This window comes from Arvicola amphibius, chromosome 3, assembly GCF_903992535.2.
Source record: "Arvicola amphibius chromosome 3, mArvAmp1.2, whole genome shotgun sequence".
Taxonomy (NCBI): Eukaryota; Metazoa; Chordata; class Mammalia; order Rodentia; family Cricetidae; genus Arvicola; species Arvicola amphibius.
In genome coordinates, this window is record NC_052049.1 from 36,764,806 (window position 1) to 36,786,113 (window position 21,308).

Genomic DNA, 21,308 nt, shown 5'->3' on the forward strand with positions numbered 1-21,308 from the left:
CACACCAATTTCAGAGGTGCCCTGTAGAAAAGGATAGAAACTGTAAAGCAAAGGTGTTCTATCAATATTCTTAAAAACTCTGTTGATGATTTTACTTTTTGCAATATTTAAAACAGCACAGTATTTGCATGAAAGTAGGCAGATCAACAAATGAAATAAAATAAGGGGCTCTAAAATGTGTCCTCAAGGCATAGTCAGATGGCTTGCAAGAGGAGAACGGGCACCAAACTGGGAAAAAGTCTGCAGCAAATAGCACTGAGAAAACTGGACACCAACATTTAAAAGAATAAAGTTAGGGCATCATTTATTCCATATTTATAGATAAAGTCAAAGTGAATCAAAGAGTTAAACATAGACACTTACAAGAAAGGATAGGAGCAGAGCATCATGGCTTGGGACTCAGCAAAGATTTATTGCAACACCAAAAGTTTAGGCCACAAAGCATATCTAAATTGAGTTTCATTAAAATTTAAAACTTTTATACTTCAAATACAGTCAAAAATAAATAAATAAATAAATAAATAAATAAATAGGTCATCCCCAGTGCTGGAAAGCATTCAAAGGCAATATATCTAGTAAAGGGTTAATGTCTAGGCTTTCAGAGAAAAATATAAAAGCCACAACTTTAAAATAGCTCTGTCTCAATAAATAAATAACTAAATGGTTAAAGGACTTGACAACATTCCCGCAAAGAAGATAAATAAATAGCAAGTAAAAAGGTGCTCACGACCACCGGTCACTAGAGAATGAACATTAGTGAGATGCCACTTCCCAGCCGTGAAGATGAGACAGGTCCAGAAGAGAGGATGTGTGGAGGATACTGTTGAGAAGCACAGCCACTCTGAGAAACAGCCACACTGTAAAACTGAAGCCCAGAGCCGTTATGGGACCTGTGTGTTCCCTTTCTGGGTAAATTTAAAAAAATAAATGGATAAGAGGACTGAAAAAGATATTTATACATCAATATTCATAGCAACAAAGTATGGTGGAAATCACCCAGAAGTTCACCAACCAATGAATACACAGATAAACAAGATATGATGTAAACATGTTATGGAATATGGTTCTGCCTGTAAAAGAAAGGCAAATTCCTGGTGCAAGTCAACATGAATGAACCTTGGAAGCATTATGATAAGTGGGAAAAAAAAAAAAACCACACCCAAAAGAACACTTGCCTCCAACTTAGTGGAGTTACCTAGACTAGGAAGATTCACAAAGTAAAACAGTAGTGGCCACAGGCCAGGGGAAGCAACAGTTGCTATTGTTGATAGGTCAGAGTTTCACTTAGGGATGCTGATTGAAGGTTCACAGATGGACAGAGGTGGCACGGCCGCAAGTGTGAGCATGTTTATCTGACTGTCTCTCTGCCTGCTCTCCATCATGTCGCAAGATCATGGCGAAAAGGAGAATCCCATGCAGGAACTTTGAATCCTGCCTCAATGTCAGTGTTGGGGAGAGCGGAGACAGACTGACCCGGGCAGCCAAGGTGTTGGAGCAGCTCACAGAACAGACACCTGTCTTTTCCAAAGCTAGGTACACTGTCAGGTCCTTAGGCATCAAGAGACATGAAAAAAATTGCTGCTCACTGCCCTGTCCGTGGAGCCAAGGCAGAAGGAATCCTGGAGAAAGGCCTGAAGGTGCAGGAGTATGAGTTAGGGAAAAATAACTCCTCAGATACTGGAAACTTTGGCTTTGGGATTCAAGAACACTTTGACCTGGGCATCAAATCTGACCCGAACAATGGGATCTACAGCCTGGACTTCTGTGTGGTTCCGGGCAGGCCAGGTTTCAACACTGCAGACGAGAAGTACATACAGGACAGGCTGCATTGGGGCCAAACAAAGCACAGAATCAGTCAAAAGGAGGCCTTGCACTGGTCCCAGCAGAAGTGTGAGGGGATCATCCTTCCTGTCAAATAAATTGTATCCAAAAGGCCAATAAAATTGTCTCAGAAAAAAAAAAAGATTTATTAGACTGAATTATGCATTTTGTTATAGATATATATTGTTTTATATATTGTTATGCACATATATATATATATATAATCTCAACAAAAGTGTTTTTAATCAAGAGACGTAGTCAGCTATAACAAGTAGTTACAATTAGACCTATCTACCCAAAGCAATGGACAGTGCTGCTTCCGAGTTCCTGCATTTCCCCAGTATATTTAAAACACCTCACCTTAATTGTGAACTGTTGGCAATTTTGAAAGAAAGTGTCTAAAACTTTGGGGCTCTGCTTGTCTGCTGGGTGCTCTGATCACATGATTAGCTTCCTGTGGCCTAAAGCAGAGCCTCCTGGAGCCGATATTCGTTGTGCAAACAAATGACCTTGGGATTGTGTTAAAATGCCAACCCAGTTGGTCTGAAGGGGCCTGGGAGCCTCCCTTTCTAATTCCCAGGTGATAATGATGTTAAGTCCAAGTTGTGAGTAGCAAAAATCCAAAGAATGACAGTTAGATTAACTAACTTAGATTAATTTAGAAAACCTGATGTTTTCCTTTTATTTGCTTGGTTTGGGCTATTTTTTGAGATAAGGACTTGTGCGATAGCTGGGCCTGGAACTCACTATGTAGCCCAGGATGCCTCAAACTCATGAAACAGTCTTAATGATTGTCCTGGTTCGAGTTTGGGCAGCTTGACACAATTTCGAGTCCCTCTGACAGGAAGGAACCTAAGATGAAGAAATGCCCCCATCAGATTGGCCCGTGGGGCATTTTCTAGATTGACAGTTGTAAAAGGGCTAGCCCAGTGTGGGCAGTGCCAGGCAGCCCTGGGGAGCTTACCAAGCCATGAGGAGTAAGCCAGTACACAGTGTTCCTCTGTAGTTTCTGCTTCGGTTCCTGCCCCCACTTCCCTCGGTGATGGAGGGTGACTTGCGAATTATACAATTCTCAATGAACCCTTTCCTCCCAAGTTGCTTTTGGTCATGGTGTTTTATCACAGCAAGAGAAATACGTCAATTACATACCACTAAATAATAAAGAGCTGGAATGAGCCATTAAGACTCTTGCATATAAAATGCTAACATCTGCTCATTTGTTTGATAGATGAGCATGAGGTCAAATTTGAATTAAACCCTAACCATATTGAAAATGTTACAAGCTTCAGCTTACTTCAGAAGGAAACTTCTGGCTCTGCTGCCAAAATCTAAAACAAATGCATAGCTTGGACTATACAATTCCTCTTCCCACAATTGATTTTTGAAACAGGGATTGTTATGGCACAAATTCCAATTGATGACTTTACGTAATTATATAGGCCTTGAACAGCTTTTCTGGCATTATTTTTTAAATTGTAGGATAAACCCAGGCTGAAACCTAATAATTTCACCTGCTATAAAATGACTGATTAATTCCTAATTTGAAAACAGCCTTAGGAGAAGATTTCTTGCCAGAACTGTTTAGAATCTATTCTGTCTTGTAGGCCCTGGGTGCCAGTCTAATAAAATTTTCAGATGCTCTGATGCCCAGAATGAGCCTAGATGTCACCCAGCTGACTTGCACACAGGTTCAAGCCCTCTGCATCTCTGGTTAGTACCCCAGCGGGTTCCCTCTGTAACCACAGTGGTCAAGAGGAAGAACATCTCAACCATAATCATCCTGTTGTTGAACTATTTTTGTTGCCTCCAATGACGTTCTGGGCAACACAAGGCTGTTTGCAGCCTTCATCAATCTTTCATTAGCCTGTCAGGCCATCTTTAATCCAAACTAAGAACCTGACCCGTGTTCTAGGTCAATGGAACTTCTTGAACTGTACACCAGGGCTTCCAAACAGAATACTAGCTTTAATAATAATAAGAGTTAACAGCTAAACTTCATGGTACCCTCAATAGTGTCCTGTGTAGACATTTCATGTAAATTATTTCACAGCCCTTGAAAGAAAGACATTATCATCTTCAACTCCTAATTTCAGGGAATCTCAGTAAATTAAACGCATTCAAAGCCACAGAAGCCTATTACGTACCACATCATTTTTACTTTCTTTTATCCCTTGCTCTCTTTCTAAGACATGGTCACCCTGCAGAGCCCAGGCTGGTCTGCAGCTTGAGACAATCCTCGTGGCTCAGTCTCCATGCTAGGGCTGCAGGAATGAGCCACTGTGGTTTTCTACTAGTAATTGCAATTGCCAACTGCTTCATAAATGGTGTTAAACTGGGGCCCTTCAAACTGCATCACGGAACGATGACAAACAGGAAGGCAATTTCTTAGCAAACATTCTCTTCCATTCACTCTCCCTCAGAGTATTTATTAGGCACACATGGGACTGCTAACTAATTACTGCCATGGGAAAAAGCCCTTCCTTGTGGCAGAGAACCCGCACTGTTTAACCAGAGGATCACCGGTGTGTCTGTTAAATGCTTCAGTTCCTTCTATAATGGCCACTTAGCAGCTTATAGCAGGGTAAATGCAACCTAGGAATTTGCTGAAATCCCTCCTTTTACTCGTGTGTGTTTGTGTGTGTGTGTGTGTGTGGAGAGAGACGGGGGGGGGGGGAAGGGGGGGGAGGGACGGAGGGAGGGAGGGAGGGACGGAGGGAGGGACGGAGGGAGGGAGAGGAGCTCAGCAGACAACTTCCAGGAATCAGTTCTCTCCTTCAGGTTCCAGATATCCAACCCCAGTAGTGGACTGAACGAGAATGACCATTGTATGATGCTTCACTCTTTGGATTTTTTAACTCTTGTAGGGGGTGGAGGCTGCCCACCTGCTCCCAAATAAATCACACAGGGAGGTCTTTTTTTAAAAAAAAGTTATAAGTACCCAGCCTTATAAGTACTCAGCCTTAGTTTGGCTTGTTTCTTGCCCTCTTTTCTTAAGTTATTCCTACCTATCTTTGGCCCAGGGTTTTTATCTTTCTCTAATTCTATCTTTTCTTTCCTTCTTACCCTGTGTCTGACTGTGTAGTTGGGTGACTGGCCCCTGAAGTCCTCCTCCTTCCTCTCTCATTCCCAGATACTCAGATCTCTCCCAGATTTCTCCTTGTATTTATCTGCCAGCCCCACCTATTCCTCTCTTCTGCCTTGCTATTGGCCGTTCATCTCTTTATTAGGACCATACAGGTGTTTTAGACAGGCACAGTAACACAGCTTCCCAGAGCTAAACAAATGCAACCTAAACAAATGTAACACACCTTAAAATAATATTCCCCAACACTTACAGACTCATATGTCTGAATATTTGGTTCCCAGTTATTAGAACTATACAGGAAGGATTAGGAGGTGTGACCTTGTTGAAAGACCCCCCCACCACCACCACCACCTCCTACTTGTAGATCAAGATGTCAGCTCTCAGCCTCTCCAGCAAACATGGCTGCTTTTTGCTGCCACACAGCTCTGCCATAATGGATCCATAACCCAGTGAAAATGTAAACGCAATTAGTGCTTTTTTTATATTAGTTGCCTTGGTTTTATCACAGCCATATAAAAGTCACTAAGATAACAACATTATTTCAAAAAAAAAACGTTTCTCAATAAGATGTAATTCTACGACAATGTCCTTCCCAAAGCACTGCCTTATTTATTTCCCTGGGTTTGGGCAACCTTTTTATCAGGCCCTGAAGGCACTAATGATTCACCGAGATGAAGCAGCTCTGTAAGGGCACTGAAAATGAGCAGTGGACCTTTAAAAATGAACTTGAAAGCAAATACTTTCCAAATCCCACCGAAAGGCAATTGTGTTGTTCAGTCGCAGTGATTAGCTAGCCAAACCTTAAGCGTATGTCTCCTAATTACATGTTTCATTCTCACCCATTTACGGGGGGGGAAAACGGCAAAAATAAAAGCATGCCTTTTGATTGGGATCAGAATTATAGGGTGGCCATTAAGTAGCGAACATAAATACATTCTTTTTTTTTAAATAAGAAGGAATTGGAACCCCTTGGTCATTTGGGGGGGGGGGGCTCTGTGTATTAGTGACAATCCGAATCAGAGATCTTCGGGGGACTCTCATCACAGATACGAATTCCACATCTGTGCATTGCGTTCATTACAGTTTTGCACACTGGACTGTGTCAGTAGAGAGGAACAATCCAAAGGACACCTAGGTGGTGTAATATTGAGTGCAAGTCATTCATTATGTGTAACTTGCCAGTGAGTCCAGACTTTATGCTTACCCGACTAGTACATTAGTCTATGTAATAGGCTAATGCTTGTCAAATTTTGGTCCTGGGAGCTTTTCACATACTCAGAAATTACTGAAGACCCTTAAAAGCTTGGGTTTGTTTGTTTGTTTGTTTGTTTTTATAAAACAGGCTACATTTACCACTAGCTATTGTATTGGAAAGTAAAACTGAAAAAAAAATTATTTATTAAAGATTATACATGGTGGATGCCTCCTTCCTGAATTAGAACTTTCATAGTTCCAGAAGGTGTTATGCAACCTCCAAGGGAACGGAGAACTCAAAAGTCCTTTCCAACCACAATTACCAGCATGACCTATAGGAACAATAGTGGCTTGCACGTCTTGTCAGTAACCAATAGCTATTTAATTGGACTATAGGCCTACTCAATGGGAGGAAATCATGCCTGCCTAGGGAGGAAAAGAAAGGGGAAAGTCTTAAACTTGCAGATATCTACCTGCCTGTGCCTCCTGAGTGCTAGGGTTAAAGATGTATGCTACCATACATAGGTAGGATCTTGTTTTTGGTTTGGTTTGGGTTTTTTGTTGGTTTGACTTGTTTTTTTGTTTGTTTGTTTGTTGTTTTGTTTTTCTTTTTTTATTTTCAACACATGGTTTCTCTGTGTAGCTCTAGCTGTCCTAGAACTCACTCTGTAGATCAGGCTGGCCTTAAACTCACAGAGATTCTCCTGCCTTTCCCTCCCAAGTGCTGGGATTAAAGGTATGTGCCACCAACACCCAGTGGTTTTGTTTTGCTTTCGGGTTTTTTTTGTTGTTGTTCGTTTTGTTTTATATGCTAAGGAAATATACTTTAGTATTCTCAGTTTGGGAAAAGATTCAACTCACTGAGAAAATACAGTTCATAATACATCTTTGTTCACAATAGTTAAGTACCCATATTTAAGGGATATAATGTGGTATACATGTGTATAGTGTGTAATGATCAAATCTGGGCAGCTGGCGGTGCTCCCTCTTTATCTTTACTTTGTGTTTGAAGATATAAAACTCCTGTCTTCTAGCTATTCATAAACTAAGTATTATGAACTATGGTTTCCTATGATAAAAATTACTCGAGCTTGCCATTCTGTGTTTGAGAGGAGCATTTCTGTAACCTCTTCAGGTAACTGTGAATATGCCTTTTTGATACTACACAAAACTTCAGTAAGTTTCTTTGACATTAACTATAACATGGCTATAAACAGTATCCATGAAGTTTTCAGGTACACTAAAATCCACTGGCCTCACATACTTTGAATGAATCCTTCTCTACCATGTGATATGTGTATGTGTGTAATCTATGCCAATTAGAAAATATTAACTCTCTGGTTATGAATGTCTTCCAAGAACTGAGGCATTAATTTACAAACAATAAATTATATTTGTCACTATTTAATAATTTAGTAGGTGCTATTAGTATTTGTTATTATAACACTGAGCTCAGAAAACTCTTTAGGTATTATTTGGTAAGCTTCATCTCATGGTGACGGATACATTGTATTAGAATTGTATTTTTTGCTTGAAATCTGAGATTTTAACATTGACAAAAATATTACTGGTTGTTTTCCTTGGAATAGTAGCATTGTATTATTCTGGGGAAAATACCTGCCAGATACCCAGATTTTAATAGTCACAGTTTACCAATCATTCTTTCAAGTAAATATGCTATTCCCAAAATAAAATGAGATTGTTATAATGCCTTTTTTAAAAAATATGATCTTTTCTGACAGCAAAGCAGAACTCCCATACCATCACCAGAATCTTTAAAAAGTGTATCAGTTGTGGGCAGCAAAGAAGACAATGGCAGCTAGTACCATCAGAGGCTTATTCGCATTAAAACATCTGCAGATTTGCCAACCACTGCTCTGTACCCCACAAGTCCAGATGACAATATAGTTTCCAAGGGAAAGTCTTGTGGGTGGGGAGGTGGCTCAGTCAGTAAAGTGTTTGCTGTGCACACAGGAGAACCTAAGATGAATACACTGGTAATACTAGCACCAGGGAAGAGGGAGGTCTCTGGTGCTTGCTGAAAAGGCCATCTAGCCATTCAGGGAGATTCATAAAACTCCAACAATGCTCTATCAAATAATTCCCCAACATTTATTAGTGATAGAAAATCAAAAGCATGATCTAAAATGACTCCATAGTCCTTATTGCATCTGAAACACATAGGCCATTTCCACAAAGGAAACCAAACTTATACTAAAGCTATCTTGAGCAATGTTTATTTAGTGTTTCTAAAGTTCATTACATTATGTAAACCATAAAGGGGGATATGCAATAATGCACAGGGCCTGATCTCTGCCTTATATGTCATGGCTGAGCCTTGTTTTATTGAAGCCACTGTTCTAGACAGTCTTTATAAATTAGAATGAAATCCCTTATCAAAAAATGCCTCACCAGAAATGTTTCAGCTTTTTTAAGCATTTTTTTTTAACCTGGAATATTTGTATGGTCTTTACTGAGTTAGCATCCCAAATTCAAAAATCCCAAATGCTCAAACACATTTCAACCACATCAAGCAGTAACAAGAAAGAAGCCATAAGGGATTTTTGACACGTTCCTTTGGAGAAATTGCCCTGCAGTATTTATGCCCTCACACCCTCACCCCTTGGATGTCTCAGTGTCTGTTTTCTGAGAACCCAATTTGTGATTAGGGTACATGGAATTCCTCCAACTTATCACATGATAAAGATATAGTACAGAAAGAAACAGGAAAATACACTTAACAGGATACAGTTTGTTGTAGGTTGGTTTTTGCCCTTTAGACTTTTTTTTTGACAACATCAGCAGACTTTAGACTGTTAAGCTACACCTGGATTCTCTGTGTGCTCTAGCAGCTGACTCCTCCCATTCTCAGGTTGGGTTGTGAAAGCTAAGCCCAAAGCTTGCACCCTGGTCAGAAGCTTGTGACCGAGAACTGCATTAAACCTTCCTAACTATGAAAGCCAGTACCTGAGTTGCCATAAGAAGTTTTTACTTAGCTTGCTGTTTCTGGTTTCTAGTTAATGCTTCTGGCAGAACAGCAGTGCCTCTTAAAGTATCCATGGGCCTTTATTTTTCCAAGCCCTACATGGAAATTCAGCCCCATGCTGGGTGTCAATTGTTGTCCTCTTTTTTAATTATTGCTGCCTTTTAAGCTACAACTATCCTAGTCAATAACTACAAGTTTGCTACTACCAGCAGCACTTCATCCACAAGAGCCACAGCCTGGGGAATAGCAAGCAGCTCACTTAGCTCACCTTCTTGGGTCTCTCCAGAAGCCCTCATGCTCCTCCTCACCCCTCCTTAAAAAACCCTTCTCCACCTGGCTCCTCCCTACAGCTTCCTGCCAAGTAGTTGCTGACTCAGTCTCCTGACCACAGGTAAATTTTATTTAATCATACACATCTTTGAGTCATAAAACAAATATTCCAGAGCATAAACAAAAGTAACACACCTTAAAATAATATTCTACAGCAATTGTCTGCTATATCTATGTTTCCATGTTGCTTTGAAGTACAATCATGCCCCCCCACCTCAGGCTATTTGAATTCTCCCCCATTATCCTAGGGTCTGTATTGCTGTGAGGGGAGGCACCATGACCATGGAAACTCTCATAAATAAAAACATTTAATTGGGGCTGGCTTACATTCAGAGATTTAGTCATTATTGTCATGGTGGTAAGCAGACAGATATGGTGCTGGAGAGGTAGCTGAGAGTTCTACAGATCGACAGGCAGCAGGAAGAGAGAGGATTCTGAGACACTGGGGTTGACTTGAGCTTCTGAAACCTCAAAGCCCACCCCCCCCAGTGACACACTTCCTCCAATAAGGCCGTGCCAGTCCAACAAAGACACATATTCTACTCCTTTCAAATAGTGTCATACCCTATGATCCTAAGGGAACCATTTCTATTAAACCACCCATCCCATGAAGAAGGCTTTAGAAAGTATTATTCTCATCCCCTTACATATTGCCTTTCAAGGGGGGAAGGCTACTGTTGTTTACCTTTTCAGAGTCATGCAAGTCCCAACACAGGAACACCAGAGCCTCAGCCTGACCCTTCCCTTCACTGATGCAGATTTCCAGAACCACAGACAAATAAGATGTTGGAAGGTCTAAGGATTCTGTAGTTCTGTATCCCCCTTTCACTGATAGAGAGGTTTCAGATCATAATCATCATTTCTTTGCCTTCCTTTGAGACAATGTCAGGGGACCTAGAAGCCAGCCTTATCCAGAGTGTTTCCTCACAAGAGCACTCTCACAAGGAAGTTCCTTTTTCCTTCTGTGATGTCCTCTTACCTATTCTTGATGTCTATAACTATGATAGTCATCTGACCCAAGTAAAGGCATCACCAATATGCAGGACCACAGAACAAAAGAACCCATGTTATTCATCCTTGAACCATGGGCTGGCCCCTGAAATAACTCAGAGACCTGGATTTTATGTGTGGCACATTTCTTATTTTTAAAGCCATTTTTATTTGGGCATTCTGTTTACATCCCAAAGCATCCTGATCAGGAATCATTTCATCAAATAATTTTCTTTCATAAATAAAGCAACTGAGATTCACATGACCCTGCCTTCCCAAAAGAGAAGCAGAGAAAGAAACAGGCTCTAAATGCCTAAACAACTTGCCCAACAGCACAGTGATTAGGTGACACAGTTAGAACACAATTGCTAGTGTACGGATTCTTAGGGTGAGCATTTCCCAGCAAGTCCTAGAGAACAAATCAGCTATAGTCAAATGGAAAGAAAGCCAGAAAGCAGCCTGGCTCTGCAGGGAAGCCATTCTGGGCACTCAGGGAAAAGGGATTCCTGTGAGTGAGTATAGACCAATGGGACAGGATTGGAGCCAAACTGTGTTTCTTCTGCCTTGTTCTGGACTTTTTAGCCCACCCTTATGTCCCAAGAAAGTCAATTTAAAACATTGACCATGTCATTGTCCTAGATACACACACAAAAAAAAAACATTACTGTACATGACCAACAGTAAACCAGATTCTCTGCATTTTTTTCCAACTTCCAAAAATAGTTAGGACTCACTGCCAAAGAGAGTGGGGCCTGAATTCCCATGAAGAACTTCAGTCCATGGCATTTGCTCCAGTGTAGAAATAATTAAATACACAGTGAAGAATGGAATTCTCAGTGCTCTTTCACCCGATCAGCTTGCTTTCTGAAAGTTTAAAAAAAAATCAACAATGTAGCAACCATAGTGTTGCCAAGAATGTCCTAGATTTGTAATCCGGGTTGTAGTCTGAAAAAAAAAAGTTGCCGCTCTTCAGCTAGGATGTTTCTGATCTTTTAAAATTAACTAGTTAATTTTTTGGAGATTTTAGGAAGCCCTCATCTTAAGACAAAGAACACATCTCACTGTTGTGTACATTTAAAGGACCAGATACTTACATTTCCAGCCTCTCTTGCAGCTAGCCATAATAGCATGTTCCAATTTGACCTGGGTACTGGGTACCCAAATATTTGGTTAAACTTTATTATGTGTCTGTGAAGGTACTTCCGGATAACACTAGCATTTGAAAGAATGGACAGAGTAAAACAGATTCCTTCTCCTGATGTGGATAGAACTCATCCAGCCCACTGAAGAACTGGACAGAATCAAAAGAGAATAGGAGAGACTTTATTTTCTCTCTGCTTTTGAGTCAACATATTCATTTTGTTCTGACTTCCAATTCAATCTGGAACACACACCATTGGTTCTCCTGAGTCTCCCTCCAGTTTGTACTCTACAGATCCTCTCATCTGTAACCACGTGTGCCATTTACTTACTTACATAGTCCCTCTATTTAGGTTCCAGGCCATTTTCTCTGGGGAGCTTTGATATAGCTACCAACCAGAAGTACCATCCTCAGATTTTAAATAGGAAGTTGGGGTGGCAAGTTCGTTAGAAATAGGGGTTGCCAAAGAGGGAAGGGAAAAGAGTAGATTAGAAACTCCTCATTGAGATTCAACTTGGAATTATAATAAACGGTGAGTTTTACAGCAAAGATGGCTTTTGTTGTCTTTCTCAGTGTTGAGGACACTGGACATGACTGATTCACAAGTCTGGCTTTGATTATTGTACACAAGAAGCACCAGGGGGAACAGGCCACCCTGGCCAGTTTGCCATTGGATCCTCAGGAACTGCTTCGGTGCCTAGAACTCCACAGCTGCCCAAGAAAATCTGCTGAACAAATGAAACCCATTATCCACAAGAACACATCAGCCCCTTGTTTTTAAATTTTATTAGATGGTGATGATGATGATGATGATGATAGGAGCATCTGCAGGCATGTCTATGTACCACATTCATGCCTGGTGTCTGTACAGGCCAAACGAGGGTTTCATATCCCCTGAATACAACAATTACTGATTGTTGTTGTGTGGGTGCTGGGAATTGAACCTGGGTGTTTTGGAAGAACAGACAATGCTCTTAACCTCTGAGCCATTCCTACATCCCCGATACCAACCATTTCTTAACGACAGGACTATTTTGTTTTCAGATTTTTAAATACTAATTAAATCACACTTTGTTCACTCTGGGGAAAGTCTTAGGCTCACACAGATATCATAACAACCAAGGCCTGGACTGGGGCTTAACGCCTTGGGTTTAACTCTTAGAAAACAACAGTATTGGATATATAGCAAGTGAGAAAAACCACAAGTGGCTTATGCCTTGGCTGGGAAACTGATACCTTCCAAGCCATATGTCCTCATAGCTCACGCTGAGATGGTCTTGGAGACAGGCACCCAATCAAAAGCATTCTGCAGGGACACAGCTCTCATTCCTGTCCTTATTGATCCATTTTTGCTGTTGGTTTTTGTATTATTTTCTAGTCACTTTAGCCACAGTACTGAATAGGAACAAGGCAGGGAAGATTTATTTGACCTCACAGTTTCAGAGGGCTTGTAGCCCATCACGACGGGGAAGGCATGGACGGCAGTGGGAGAATATGGAGTCCTGTTCATTTCATAACAGACTAGGAAGCAGAAAGAGTAGGTCAGGAACCAAAGGCAGGTAGCCCATCAAAAGCCCACCCCCAGTGACCTACTGTCATCAGCCAGGGCCTACCTCCTAAAGTTCCAGATGCTACAAAACAAGGCCACTAGCTGGAAACAAGCATCCAAGCCGTAAACCTCTAGAGGACCATCTCATATTCAAACCACAGCACTACCAAGACAGGAACCTAAACAAGCGAGTGAGCAGATGCCATTTATAACAGCTTGGAGCCAAGTCTGGAAGTCTCTGTCTTCTCCATGTGTTCATTGTTAGAAAACTGAATTCAAAAGACAACCTGAAAGCTAAACAAACAAAAAAAAACACACCTTTTTTTTTTCAGAATTGCATTTCTCCAGCATTTACGCGTGGCCATTAAAAAGGCAGAAAACACAAAGACTTCCAACAGTCTTTTCTTGGCACAGAACCATCTCTGGACAAACTGAATGTATGATAGGAACACGAGCCAACACCCATGACTTCTCACGTCAGTCACTACCACTTTCCCTGTGTTTATGGAGACACTCCTCCCGAATCTCCGTGACATGCGTCACTGCCTTACCTACTTTGCAGCTAAGACAAAGCAGACCCTGAGAAGTGAGTCTCTTGCCTGAGTTTGCACAGCTAGGAGACATACAGGCTCCACCCTTCACTGCTACCCAACTCGAACGATGTGGGAAAATGAGGTGCTACCCAGCATACACGGCGCAGGGCTTATTGACAACAGAGGGGCCAGTGCTGAGCATCAGTGTGTAGGAACTAATTAAGGAAGAGAAAGCCAAGGAAAGCCTCTTTAAAATGTACAAAATCACCACTACTGCTTCCTTCTGAAATATATAAAATAACATAACTATAAATAATATACTAATTGGAGGACGTGTGGAAAACACTAAGAATATATTGAAAAGAAAATAGAACCTGACCTAAGTTTGAGTGTTTTCCCTCCATCCATGGGTCTAACTTGTTGATTATTCATCTCCTTTACCAATTCAGTCTGCATTTGCCAAGTGCTGTGCACAGAACTGTAGAACAGTCCATTCTAGTTCATTTAGAAGAGGGAGTTAAACATGCGTGAGATATGTCTTGTCATTTGTGATGGAAAGTGATTCTTGTGGAACACAGGGATTTGGGTCAAAGGAGCTGTGCTACACAATCCTGTCGTGGTGCATGCCGTGCTATATTGTTCTAACAAATAGACTGGACGATATCAAACATAAGCCTCGGTGCCAACTATGAACTTTGATGATCTGATGTGACAATGTGGGTTCACCGGCTGGGTTCACTGGCTGTAACAAATGTATAACCAGGGCAGGGAGGCTACAGAAAGGTAAGCTATAGACAGGGGTCATGCTGTGTGACACTCTCTGTTCAACTTTGCCATAAACCTCAAACCACTCTAAAAATTCAAGTGTCTCAAATATCAAAAAGAGTAAGCTTTTAAAAAATTGGTAGGAAGTTAAAATAACTAATACTTCTTGGGTGTATGTTGTAGGACACACAATTTCTATGTGAATTAGCTCTCTCGCTCTTCCCCTCACTGAAGGAGGAGAGAGTACCTTTAAGTTCCCCTTTTATAGGTGAGGGAACTAAGGGGCAGAGAAGGGCCATGGCTTACCCAGACCATCATTGTATTAAACCCAAGCAGAGCAACACACAACTAACCATTATGAATGGCACCCTGGTGGAGGTTCAGGGAAGGCTCACTGCCAGTGAGGGGAGGGGCCGGTGGTCGCTGATGCTCTAAAGAGTTTCATAAGAGCAATGGCACATCTGAGGTACATGAAAAATAGACAGAAACCCTTTGTTCTGACCCTGAAATAACTCAGAGCCTTGCAATGGCCATGTTAGCTTCTTTGGAGGCCCCAGTGCTATTTCTGGTCCTTCTATTCTTTCCCAGAAGAAACAGCAATGGGCACAGTCAGTGATGGTAAGCATGACAGATACCTTGTATCTTTAAGGTGAGATTGCAGTTTTCTGTATCCAGTTGGTCACCTTGTCCAGCACCTCCTTCTTTCCTCCTCTCAGCCCTCTCAGCCGTATCTCTGACCAGTTCCCAGCAGTGGCATCTCCCGCCATGTTTACTTGAGGACTGACCCAGTGTTCTTCACATACTCCCTCCTGGCTTCTCTGCTCATGGTGAGGTTTGGCTCTGGAGGTCTAGTGGACAGGGACAGTCTGAGTTGGACTTCAGGGAATGGGAAGTTCAGTGTTTGCCTGAGGCGTAACTAGTCATTCAGCAGTCAAGAACTCTGACCTGTGAGCACTCCACCCCAGCTGTGACTTCTCATGGCACCCTGGTTCTATTGAGTAGGGTCAACCCCAACAGTCTACTTCTCCTTCAAGAGACATGAACGAGATTGCCTTCTACAGAATCCTTTATGAGGAAACGTTATAAGTCTCTAAAATTTTATCAAACTATACTTCAATACCTTTTCAAAAATGACCTGGACTCCAAAGATGGCTGCCAATCTGTCACCTTCTCTAAAAACACATGCCACTCTTCCTTGTGGACTCTACTCCTCCTCATCCTGGAATCAAGGTTGGTTTGAGACTGCTGTCTATTGTAGAATACGACGGAAGTGACACTGTGTTAGATATAGACCCTCGTCTTTAAAAGGACTGTCTGCTTCTACTTCCTGCCTCTTGGAGCTCTGAGTACCATGGGAAAGAACCTGTGTGTATGAACCAGTCATGTCAAATGCCCCATTCTTTCTGACTTCCAAAGGAGGGAAAAACCTGAGTTCAGCCCACTCACCCTACAGAACCATCTGAGGGGATGATAAGTTACTATGTTAAGACACTAAATTTTATACTAACTTATTATGCAGCAGCAGAAAACTGAATTATGGTTGTTCACTAGAACATAGTCTGAAATATAGTTCATGATTCATGAACAAACATGCCGACTTCATGTTGAAAGTCAACATTAAAAATAAGGAACAAAAAAGAATTATACATATGATCTATATTAGCATTTAAACAATAATACATGACTTTATAATGCTAAAATGTTTTGAAAAAGAAGGCACTAAATTTAAATAATATGTGGACTTTATCACACAATATGCATACTTTTAGAAATGATTACATTTAGAAAAATAAATAACTAGAAATAATTTAACAAAAATTTAACAAAGGAAATGCCACCGGCACTTTTAGCTGGCAGTAGAAATGGGAAGAGCGCCACTAGCTTGTTTACATTTCTTTTATTTTCCTTCGTTTTCTATAATGGGTGTTTATTTCAGATTTGTTATCATAAATGGAATGCATGCACACTGTCGAATAATTAGGAAGCACAGGATCTACCCGAGGAGATCTATCATATCTCTCAGCCCAAGTCCACTTGATGGAGATAATTTCTGCTAACATTTTCATGTTGATTATTTTAGAGTTTCTTCCTCTGGGGATTTTCATGTGTAAATGTGCATCTTGAATTAGACTAGGGTGCTGTCTGCTTTAGTTGCTCTTGTATTCTGACTTTTGTTCCTATTTTATATTTAAAAAAAAAAAACCAAAAGATATAAAGTTAGCGCTGCTTTTCTCAGACTACCCCCTGAGCTTTATCCTTTCCCTCACACGTGGGCTGGCACTAAGAAGGCAAGCCTGAAGACACACACAGGAAGGTGCTAACGTCCTAGGTATGGGTGGACCAAGGCCTCGCCAGGCATTTCCACTCTGTCTGCCCAGCTCCCATCTTAGGGTGGCTCTTCTGTCCTCTCTCTCCTGTCCCTTATCCTTCATGGACGACGTTAAGTCTCTTTCCTGAATGGCTGATCTTCCTGTTAAGATTCCTAGAAGGCGTTGAGGGAAGCAGGGTCCAATCCATCATGTCGGGGAGCACGGGGAAAACCCCTTTCTCCGTGGTACAAGAAGAATTTTAGGGGGAAAAAAGACACACTCCTCCAGCTCACCAGCCATCCATCATTCCTAGAAACACCCTACCTGATCTCCTTCTCGCAGAACTGCCTGGCTGACATCGTTTTTGTTCTAAGAATTCAGTTCTTAGAAGTGTCTAGAAGGGAAAACTCGACTTGTTCACAGATAAAACTGTATTACAGGTAGAGCTTCAGGGCCTGGGGAGATGGCTTGGTGCACAGAGGGCTTCATGGTCCAGAGGACTTGGGTTTGGATCCCTCATATCCTTGGGAAAAGCCAGGAATGATGGCATTCACTAGCAAACAGACTGGTTCCTGAAGCTGGTTGGTCAGCCAGCCCAGCCCAACCAATGAGCTCCAGGTTCAGTGAGAGACCCTATCACAAAAAGCAAGGTAGAGAGCAGTCCAGGAAGACAACAGGTATTAACCTTTTGCCTCTCCCCCCCCCCCGTCATGCATGCACACACACGTAAGCTCCAAAGTGATTTAATTAACTAATTGTTTTAAATTCATTGTTGTCTCCACTGACTAAGGCCTTCTGTGTATTCTGTGTCTGTGAATGAACCATTTCCAACATACTACCTTCTCAAGGCTGATAATACAGGTTATTGGTTGAGCAAGCTTCCCTAAGATGTGCAAGGCCCTGGGTTCAATCCCCAATACCACAAAAGAAAATAAAATACCATGATGAAATCCATATCTCTGTATGAAAACCTTAAAAATACAATTTTTTTTAAAAAAATCACTCTCTTTGGAATAGAAACAAAACCTCTAGCTTCATTTGGCCTCTTTGACCCTTTATCTTCGCATTTTAATTGTTCATTGCACCTTTAACCCTCACAGAGGCATCGGTCATTGTAGAATATTTCTTTCTTTTCCCTAATAAACCCACAGAAAGGCTCTTTGGAGATGAATTGATGCTTTTCTCTTCCCATCTTTGACAATTTGACATGATATGGCCCCAAGGAAAGCTTCAAGCAGCTCTACTTCCTTTCTGTGGGTGGGAACCTGGGATAATGAAAACCTCCTCAGAGAAACCTGAAGCTAATTCCAGGCTCTGCAGAGCCTTTCTCAAGTTCTGCTTCTAGAAGAATCCAAGACTTTGCCCTGGATGAGAACAGAAACACTGTGCTGCTGGGAGGGGTCCTCTTAACAGGGGTTTGGCTCTGCCACTCAGCTCTCACTATTAATTTCCTTCTTGTGGGTGTAATAGATCCAGAAGTGCCCAAGGCCACAGCCTGGTCCAAGAGGCCCCGAGTCCAAGCCGAGGCTACCACTGCTGCCTCTGGATCTCAGCCCCACAGCTGCACACAAAGTTACTTCTTTTCTAATTTGCTCCCATATACCCTCTAAATAGGGAAATATGAATATATATATATACATACATACATACATATATATATTTCAAGAAGTTACTAAATTAAGCACACACACTAAATACAAAAAAATAAAAATAAAAATAAAAAATTAACTTGATGATTTGAAAGGCCAAGCAAAGGCCAGAGAGAGTGCTCAGCAGGAAACATTGCCTGGCACCAAACATGACAGCCTGAGTTCCAGCCCTTGGACCCACGTGGTGGAAGAAGAGAGTGACTCCCCAAAGTTGCCCTCTGCAACATGTGCTCCCACACACACATTCGCACAAACACACATGCGAAATAAGCAAATAAAAATGCAATTGTGATTTTAGAGGCTGGGTTTTGAAAGTGAGCAGTGGCCACCGTGACCTAGATGTGGGAGGTTCCCTTTGTGGTTCTTTACAACGCAGTGGTTCAAAGAAGAAAAGGGACTGAGAATCTGAAACTTTAAGCTACAAAACTTATTCCTCTTAAAAGCCCAGAATGTATTGATTATACCATGAGGATGTGAGGACAGTGGCAACATTGAGATTCACCAGATGAAAGGGACACAGAGAAACCAAAGTCATCATCTAAGTATTCCTGTGTAAAATTCCCCCCTGGACATGGATTCTGCCTATCTGTGTTCATGCGTGCAACTATTTCTTCTTAGACTGGCAATTATGCAAGAAGGTTCTGGTCCTTTTCGCTTGAAGTCCAGCTTAAAGTTCTTCAATTGAGTTTGTTAACCATATGCAAATGGCAGGTTCTTTTTAATATAACAAATGTTATCTGAATAGGAAGCTACAGATCATTTTAATTATTCCCTAGGCTTTTCTAATGTTAAAAACCTGAACATATTATTTTGAAATGAAATATCATTTCATTATGTTTTCCAAAAAAAGCTGGGAAAAGGATGACATCACACTTAAGTTAGAAAAAAAACCTACCTTGGAACACCCAGTCCTAAATGGAATGGATATCTTCATCAAATGTCTTCCCTCAGGGCTTAGGGAATCCTTCTCTAGGCAGAAAGGTTGTCTATGAGCCAGAGGGGATGGAGGGCACCAAGGAACAGGGCCTTCTAGACAAAGCACAACTGACGGTGTGCACATGAACTCAGAGACTAAGGCAGCACGGGTCTGCTCCAGATGGGGTCCTGGAGCTGAGAGGAGACGTGGACACACACACTCACCCCTAACCCGGAGCGAGCTCCAGCTAATAACCACGTGCAAAGGAAAAGTTAGTTTTCTCCAAGGGAGTCTCACTAGAGAAACAAACTCCACATCTCAGGCTCTTGGTCTTTTTCTCTCATATGTGTGCCAGGCGCTTTGCTTTGCTTTGTTTTTAAGGAAAGAAACCTTTGTGTATATAGTATGACTTCTGGCTTCGTCTTTAGGGGATTCCTGTGTGTGTGAACGTGTTTGTTTCTACATCTGCCTATGTTTCTTATGCTTCGGTTCTTTCTCTTCCACCTGTTTTCTCCTATTCTGATTTATTCTTTCATTGTTATTCCCTAGATGTTTATTTTCTAATTAGAGACAGGGTGTGGAGCTGAATATTGAGGGGAGCTAGGAAGAACTGGGAGGAGTTGAGGGAGGGAAACCATAATCAGAGTATATTGTATGAAAGAATCCATTTTCAATAGAAGAAAAACAAACCTATGTAATAATTAAGTTTAGAAAAATTTGATCTAATGGAAAATTGGCCCAAAGCCCAACAACCATAATTTCCCTATCCATTTTCTTTGAACAGATACGTATAACAAAACTTATTTTTTCCACTGATTATAATATGAATATTTTCCATACCATCAAGTAAATTTTCTTCTGAAGAAAAATAGATGTACAACATCTCTATTAATCCAAACAGACGTTTCCCATTTGCATTTTTACTTTACTGCCTATGCATGACCAGAACATTTTAGTTTTGTCAAAAGCCGTTATATTTTACTAATAAAAAAAAAGTTCTGACGTTAAATACCTGAAAGCCTAGAATAGAACTTCAAGCATATGGTTATACTTTAACTGGATCTATAGGACAAAAATAACCTGTTTTCATGTAGCTATTTTTCATGTTGATTGTAAGTATGCGTGCTTCGTTCTCGCACTTCTCCACGGCACACAAAATGTCACTGCTTCCTGCTGTGGTGCAACCCCCAAGACCCCGTAAGTGTCTGTGGCCTCTGCTGAATCTGGTCATTTTGCGTGTCATCCTTGCGCAGGGGCCGTGCTAATCTTCTCTGTATCGTTCCAATTTTAGTATATGTGCTGCCGAAGCGAGCATCCTCTGCTGAATCTGAAATGGCCATCTCCATCACTGAGAACATCAGTCCCCAGAATACAGGCGTCTTAGGAAGGCAGTGTTTGCGGCATTCAGCAGCTGAACCCACTGGGCACGGAAGAAATGCCCCCATTGTCCTCCAGAGCAGAAATGACAATTCCCCACAAACAATCACTTGTCCATTGCTGTTATAAATAGACTTTAATACACAGCCAGCTGTCTGAGCGTTTCCAAGTGTTGGCCGAAGGCACAGTAGGGAAGGGAAATGAGAGGTTTCCATATGGCAGGAGAACGGCTTGTCTGCAGGCCGTAGTAAGGAAGGATCCACACAGCACTCTGTAAACTCTGTCAGCATGCCTGGGTGCAGGCTACATTGTGGGAACGGCACTATGAACCTCATGGGGGAGTCTCTTAAGAGATGCTGTATTCTCCCCTCACAAGCATCCATAAATTCAAGATTGTGAAATAAACGGCAGTTACCGGCAAGCAGCTTCTAAAGCGCCAGTCATGAGATATTCAGATACAGCGTGATGTGCCCCAATTTGGCTGTGATAAGAACCGAGTCTCTGCCTCAGCTCTCATCCATTTCTTGTTCTGTTTTCCTTCATCTTCCTGAGAATGGCTCTTTTTTTTTCTATTTTTCTTTCACAGTTTTTCTCATGGATAGTCGCTAATGTCCTGGACAGTTAATTTTAACCAGACCGGGTCCCTCAGGCAAGATGTCTCAA

General features: G+C 41.5%; 1 non-coding gene and 1 pseudogene across 1 annotated transcript; one reads left to right on the forward strand and one right to left on the reverse strand.

Moving 5' to 3' along the window:
* The first annotated feature begins 1,380 nt into the window (after nucleotides 1–1,380).
* LOC119810300 lies at nucleotides 1,381–1,919 on the forward strand (annotated as a pseudogene).
* An 18,557-nt stretch (nucleotides 1,920–20,476) lies between these two features.
* On the reverse strand, nucleotides 20,477–20,583 carry LOC119810872. The gene has a single exon (XR_005284818.1). It is a non-coding gene; the product is annotated as a U6 spliceosomal RNA (small nuclear RNA).
* Nucleotides 20,584–21,308: the final 725 nt, after the last annotated feature.